The sequence below is a fragment of the Stegostoma tigrinum genome, chromosome 19, assembly GCF_030684315.1.
Source record: "Stegostoma tigrinum isolate sSteTig4 chromosome 19, sSteTig4.hap1, whole genome shotgun sequence".
NCBI classification, from domain to species: Eukaryota; Metazoa; Chordata; class Chondrichthyes; order Orectolobiformes; family Stegostomatidae; genus Stegostoma; species Stegostoma tigrinum.
In genome coordinates, this window is record NC_081372.1 from 42,374,858 (window position 1) to 42,380,857 (window position 6,000).

Genomic DNA, 6,000 nt, shown 5'->3' on the forward strand with positions numbered 1-6,000 from the left:
CTTGTATACCTCAATTAAGTCCCCTATCCTCCTCCTTTTCTCCAATGAAAAGAGCCTGAGCTCAGTCAACCTCTCTTCATAAGATAAGCCCTCCAGTCCAGGCAGCATCCTGGTAAACCTCCTCTGAACCCTCTCCAAAGCATCCACATCTATCCTATAATAGGGCGACCAGAACTAGACGCAGTATTCCAAGTGTGGTCTAACCAAAGTTTTATAGAGCTGCAACAAGATCTCACGACTCTTAAACTCAATCCCGCTGCTAATGAAAGCCAAAACACCATATGCTTTCTTAACAACCCTGTCCACTTGGGTGGCCATTTTAAGGGATCTATGTATCTGCACACCAAGATCCCTCTGTTCCTCCACACTGCCAAGAATCCTATCCTTAATCCTGTACTCAGCTTTCAAATTCGACCTTCCAAAATGCATCACCTCGCATTTATCCAGGTTGAACTCCATCTGCCACCTCTCAGCCCATCTCTGCATCCTGTCAATGTCCCGCTGCAGCCTATAACAGCCCTCTATACTGTCAACGACTCCTCCAACCTTCGTGTCGTCTGCAAACTTGCTGACCCATCCTTCAATCCCCTCATCCAAGTCATTAGTAAAAATTACAAACAGTAGAGGCCCAAGGACAGAGCCCTGTGGAACACCACTCACCACTGACTTCCAGGCAGAATATTTTCCTTCTACTACCACTCGCTGTCTTCTGTTGGCCAGCCAATTCTGTATCCAGACAGCTAAGTTACACTGTATCCCATTCTTCCTGACCTTCTGAATGAGCCTACCATGGGGAACCTTACCAAATGCCTTGCTGAAGTCCATATACACCACATCCACAGCTCGATCCTCATCAACTTTTCTAGTCACATCCTCAAAGAACTCGATAAGGTTTGTGAGGCATGACCTGCCCCTCATAAAGCCTTGTTGACTGCATTTAATCAAGCCATGCTCTTCTAGATGGTCATAATTCCTATCCCTCAGAATCCTTTCTAACATCTTGCAGACGACAGACGTGAGGCTTACTGGTCTGTAATTGCCGGGGATTTCCATATTTCCTTTCTTGAAGAGAGGAATTACATTTGCCTCTCTCCAGTCCTCAGATACGACTCCAGTGGAGAGCGAGGATGCAAAGATCTTCGCAAGTGGCGAAGCAATTGCATTTCTCATTTCCCAAAGCAGCCAAGGACAAATCTGGTCCGGGCCTGGCGACTTGTCAATCTTAATGTTTGACAAAATTTTCAGCACATCAGCTTCCTCTATCTCTATCCATTCCAGCATGCACACCTGCTCTTCAAAGGTTTCATTCACTACAAAGTTCGTTTCTTTCGTAAAGACAGAAGCAAAAAACTCATTTAGGGCTTCCCCTACCTCCTCAGACTCCACACACAAGTTCCCTATGCTATCCCTGATTGCCCCTACTCTTTCTTTGACCATTCTCTTATTCCTCACATAAGTGTAAAATGCCTTTGTGTTCTCCCTAATCTGTTCTGCCAAGCCTTTCTTGTGCCCTCTCCTGGCTCTCCTCAGATCATTTTTGAGCTCTTTCCTCATCTGCCTGTAATCATCTAGAGCTGAGCTTGACCCTAGCTTCCTCCACCTTATGTAAGCTGCCTTCTTCCTTTTGATGAGAAGCTCCACCGCTCTCATCATCCAAGGTTCCTTTATCTTACTCTTTCTTGCCTGTCTCAGAGGGACATATTTATTCATCACTCGCAACAACTGTTCCTTAAACAGTCTCCACATGTCTATAGTGCCTTCGCCATGGAACAATTGCTCCCAGCACATGCTTCCTAACTCATGTCTAATCGCATCATAGTTTCCTCTTTCCCAATTAAATGTCCTCCCATTTTGCCTAATCCTCTCCTTCTCCATAGCTATGTAGAATGTGAGGCAGTTATGGTCACTATCACCAAAATGGTCTCCCACCACAAGATCTGATACCTGCCCCGGCTCGTTTCCGAGCACCAAGTCTAGAATGGCCTCTCCCCTCGTCGGACTGTCAACGTACTCAGTTAGGAAACCCTCCTGAACACACCTTACAAAAACAGCTCCATTCAAGTCTTCTGCTCGAAGGAGGTTCCAATCAATATTGGGAAAGTTAAAGTCACCCATTACAACAACCCTACTACGTCCGCACTTTTCCAAAATCTGTCGACCTATGCTTTCTTCAATCTCCCTGCTGCTATTGGGGAGCCTGTAGTAAACCCCCAATGAGGTGACTACTCCCTTGCTGTTCGTAATTTCCACCCATACTGACTCGGTAGGCAGATCTTCCTCGACAACGGAAGCTTCTGTAGCTGTGATACCCTCTCTGATTAGTAGTGCTACACCCCCTCCTCTTTCCCCCCCTCCCTATTCTTTTTAAATGCTCTAAACCCTGGAACATCCAGCAACCATTCCTGCCCCTGAGAAACTCATGTCTCTGTTATGGCCACAACATCATAGCACCAGGTACTGAAACATGCTCTAAGTTCATCACTTTTATTCCTGATACTCCTTGCGTTAAAGCAAACACACTTTAACTGATCCCTTGGTTCCTTCCCGGAAAATCCTTCCCACTAGCTGGTCTACCTCTTGCTACTGCCTCACCTGCATCAACTCTCACCTCCGGTATACAGCTCAGGTTCCCACCCCCCTGCCATACTAGTTTAAACCCTCTCAAACTACTCGAGCAAACCTTCCACCCAGGACATTGGTCCCCTTCCAGCTCAGATGCAACCCGCCTTTCTTGTACAGGTCCCACCTTCCCCAGAAGGCATCCCAATTGCCTACATATCTGAAGCCCTCCCTCCTACACCAGCTGTGCAGCCACGTGTTAAGCTACGCCCACTCCCTGTTCCTCGCCTCGCTATCTCGTGGCAATTTTTGCAGGTGGGTAGAAGGATCTCCAGAAATGCTCATGAAGCAGTGGGTAGAAATAGAGAAGGAGATCAATGCCAACACTGTAGCTTCAGAAAAATGGACAATACAGGAAGAAGCTGAACAGACTGGTGAGCTGTGATGTGATTGAACTCAATCTGCAAATTATATGCTTCCTAATACACTGTTCTGATGATGATCGCCAACTGTGCATGTCACCGCTGATTATTTCAGGCTGCACATGGGCACATGTATATGCACAATAATTAGCTGATTTTTGAAAGTTAAAATAAACTTTTACCTTGAGACTTTATTTCTCTTAGGGGTATACTCTTCCAATAAATGATTTTCATTATTAGGCATTTGTCACTCTTTGACTACACTAAAAAAATCGCTGCTAATATGCATGCTCTTGGGCACCAGCAAGCATTGCCATCTTCAAATGACATCTTTCCAATGGATGACAAATCAAACCACTAATTAATTCACCATGCTCCTATCATCAATCTTCCAAGAATCTCTGGCCACCAAAACTCAACCTTTCAATTAAAAACTCACTATCACACACTTACCACTGCTGCAAATTTCATCCCACAATACACCGCTCACTCAAACTGTCAAGTATACAAACATGATGGTCAAATCATCCAACCACATTTCAAGACATTCACTCATATACATCTTTGTTCCTTGCAGGCAATGCTGGAGTATAACAGATATTTATAACATTTATAGCTTTAAATTGAGGGGTGAAAGATATAGGACGGATGTCAGAGGTCGTGTCTTTACTCAGAGAGTAGTAAGGCAAAGGAACGCTTTGCCTGCAACGGTAGTAGATTCGCCAACTTTAGGTACATTTAAGTCGTCATTGGACAAGCTTATGGGCGTACATGGAATAGTGTAGGTTAGATGGGCTTGAGATCGGTATGACAGGTCGGCACAACATTGAGGGCCGAAGAGCCTGTACTGTGCTGTAATGTTCAATGTTCTATGTTCTATGTTCTAGAAGATCACAGAAAAGAACTGAAGGAGGGCATGTTTTAATACTTGTGAAGGAGATAGTGCTGACAATTTTTTAAGTTATTCAGGTGTCTGTAAGTCATTGAGCAGAATTTTTTTGTTAGCATAATGGCCTGCTCTATGGCCTGCTGTCTTTAGGATTTATAGATCTCAGATGCTCCATAACTAGCCAATAAATGCTATCTAATAAACTTATTATGTTTATAACGATTGATCCTATCTTCTGCTGAAGACCCTAAGTGGGCATCCTTCCCACTTAGTATCAGTAATTTAGACTAACTCCATTAAGGATTGTTGGCAGTGTAGCTACCTAGGTCATCCAAGATAGTTCTGGCAGGCATGAATGCAAAATATAGCAATTATGGGAAGTGGCACCTGTAAGTGATTGAAAACATCTACATAGCAAATTGTCCTTCTTGCTTGTATTTCTCCCTTACTCTTCAGTTTCTTCTGACTGTCATGCTACAAGTAGTGTGAGCATGCATTCATGGTTTTCTAGCCTCCCTCAACACAACCAAACCCTTATTCCTTTGCATTTCAAGTACACAAGAACTGGAATATTCCCAATCAGAGAAGAAAGAGAGATAAGATATTGAATATGAAGGAACAGTGTCACTTGATATTACTCTCTCAGCTACCAGCTCAATGAATGACACTGCATGTACTTTAGAAGTTAGGATAAAGTAAGAATTTTTATGTGATCAAACACTGTTATCATTGCCTTAATGCCAGAAATAGAAGGAAGGATAGCAGAAGGCAAGTTGACAGACTTGTTCCGCTCCAGATGATTTAAATGAAGATTTTGATGAGCCAAATTGATAGGTGCGTATGACAAAATACTATTGCACTGGAAAACCTGCCGGAAATGATGTGTACATTGTCAAGGAGCCTGAGGAGTATAACACTAACCTAATATGTAATATGTTGCACAGCTTGGGGCTCATTCATTCCAACTAGAATTGATGCTCACTTATGTTGGTATGTCTGTGGAATGAATCATGAAACACCATCTGATAGTGAAAGTCACAGCTCCCATTGCAATGTAAATGTTTGCATTGTGGATCGTTGAGTGTTGCATTAGAAGCTCAGAGATTTGTAATGTGGCTTGGAATGCCATTGTTCATAGGAACATCCAAGCTGTCTCAATCTTCCATCAAAGTCGTCTCCAATAGACCGTGAGGATTGCCTAACCACCACCTCAGAAGATTGCCTGTAGCTCCATGAAACAGAAACCTGAAGTGATCCATCAGGATGACAACATTGTTGTTCCCATCCAAAGCCATTTCTGTTGCCTATCACCCAGTCAGCCCATCACTCCTTGCTGAAATTCCAATGAAAGAATTGTTTGTGCAAGACTCAATGGTTATGACCTTTCATTTGAGCCATTCTCCCTCTTTCTCAATTCTGAAAGCTATCTAACACTGAAAAATTTAGCTCTGAGTTCAGCTACAGCAAGGAACATTACTTAAGTATAATTCTAAAAGAACAAAAGCAATGCTACCTTCAAAACATTTTCGGTCTGCATCACTGCTGGCCTCACCCTTATCTTTGGGCATTCATTCTCATGGATAAGCATTTATTAGAAGTTGCAGAATTAAATAAAAGAGCCAAATATCTTGAACTGATGAACTAAAATGACTTCATCTCCAGCAGCTCTGTTAATCCCTTAATTTTCCACATCATAGTAATAACCAGAAAGTCCATTTTTTTAGGAACATGTTGATTGAGGAATAAGTAGTGACCATGCCTTGGGGATAACTTCACTGCTTTTCTTCAAAATAGTGCCAGTGGATTTATATAATCACCTGAACAAGTAGAGGGTCCTTTGTTGAACATTTCATCTAAATAATGGCACTCCTTTTGGTGGAGTGGTGGGTGTGTGGAATGCACTGCTGGCAGCGGTAGTGGAGTCAGATACTTTAGAGACTTTTAAGCAACTCTTGGATAGGCACATTGAGGATAATAAAATGTAGGGTATGCTGAGGGGATTGATCTTAGTAGGATAATAGGCCTGTAAGACATCGAGGACTGAGGTACTTGTTGTGCTGTTCTAAGTTCTATGTCGTGGACAGAAAATGTTACAAACGTGAATGGGAGAGAATTGAAACCCTTGTTCCT